This window comes from Triticum urartu, unplaced genomic scaffold (genome assembly GCF_056163025.1).
Source record: "Triticum urartu cultivar PI428250 unplaced genomic scaffold, HENAU_Tu73 scaffold2, whole genome shotgun sequence".
Lineage (NCBI taxonomy): Eukaryota > Viridiplantae > Streptophyta > Magnoliopsida > Poales > Poaceae > Triticum > Triticum urartu.
Genome location: NW_028260368.1, coordinates 3,268,062 through 3,269,602, shown reverse-complemented (window position 1 = coordinate 3,269,602; position 1,541 = coordinate 3,268,062). Strand labels below are relative to the sequence as shown.

At 28.2% G+C, this 1,541-nt stretch overlaps 1 non-coding gene across 1 annotated transcript; it reads right to left on the bottom strand.

Moving 5' to 3' along the window:
* Positions 1 to 278: 278 nt before the first annotated feature.
* On the bottom strand, positions 279 to 358 carry TRNAL-UAG (transfer RNA leucine (anticodon UAG)). The gene has a single exon. It is a non-coding gene; the product is annotated as a tRNA-Leu (tRNA).
* Positions 359 to 1,541: the final 1,183 nt, after the last annotated feature.

Genomic DNA, 1,541 nt, shown 5'->3' with positions numbered 1-1,541 from the left:
ACTTAATGGAAAATGTCCCGAGGAAGCCCAACGAGAAACTAAGAATCCTGTTATAGAGAAAAAAGTAACTATCATTCCTTTTTCTGACGAATCGCGTAATCCTCCAAGTTCACGAACTAATAAGGTTATAAAATGAATCGTAATCACAATTGAAATCGTTGAGAAAGAGATATGAGTTAGTATATGTTCTAAAGTTGCAAATAGCATAAGGGGAAGGTCCCATTACAAAATTGTAAATTTCGAATTGATTTCTAATCTATTGTATTCTTTTTCAAGAATGCCGCCACTCGGATTCGAACCGAGATGCTTGAGCACTGCTTCCTAAGAGCAGCGTGTCTACCAATTTCACCATGGCGGCTAACTTCAAATAATAGGTAACTTAAAAGAATAATAGCTATTATCTTGGGAATCGTCGATATTGGGAAAGTCCATAAAATTTAGGAACATTAGAGTTTTCATTAAAATAGACTTCGTTTGGTAGTATCGTTTCCATTTTTTTTTTTTACAATAAACTCTTGCTTTGCCCAATAGAAACACAAACACTGCTTGAAAGAGTTGGAACTTCTTTTTTCTAACTTGCAATTATAGAACTAATTTTTTCTAATTAATTTCCCCTTTACATTTTGAAAATTCTTTCAATACAATGAAAAAAATCCAAAAGGGTTTCTATTTAATGATGAAATTAAAATAAAATGGATAAATAGAAAAGGCTTTTTGGATTTTTTAAAAATTTCTAGAATGAAAGTCTTTATGCTCTTATTAATAAGATTTACTAACCTTATGATTTTGGAGAAGATAGGTGGAAGTTGTAAGTCCTATTGTAAGAATACTCCACTTTTCATAATTTTCCTAATAGAATATGAGGATTCTATTAGGAAAATTATGAAAAGTTCATTGATAGGAAAAGAATACTTAGCACACAGTATACCAAACAAAACTTTTTTTTTCTTGTATATATAAGATAAGAGGGGTTTTTTGTTCTAAGAATATTGTACCGAGTAATTCGACACATAAAAGTACATTCAAAGAAGAATCCAAATTATTAAATAATTGGAATTCTTTTTTGATAAGTCAATTCATATTATTCCAAAATCTTATTATTTGTTTGTTGCCCAGAAAAACCCTTTGGTTTTGGATGCTCATTACCGCTCGAAAATGATCTTGATTTTACTAAAGAATAAGATTGTACTATGGAAAAATAAGTCTTTTTCTTCCAAATATTTTTACGAATACGCTTTTTTGACATTGAAGTACGTTTTTTTGGAACTGCCATTCAAAAAGGAAATTACTTTTTTCTAGTTGTATGTGAAAGACATCTATTGCTGCAAATCAATCCTTCTTTCTTCTTTTTATTAGTATTTATACTTAGATACTGAAAGATACTTAAATTTTGAATTATTTTTTACTTCATTTTGTCTAATGCGGATAAGACAACAAGAATTTTTTAACATTTTTTCTTTATATATTTTATACTTTTTTTTTAATAATATAGAATATATAGAAGGGTTTCTCATTTAAATCTATTTATATCTATTTATATA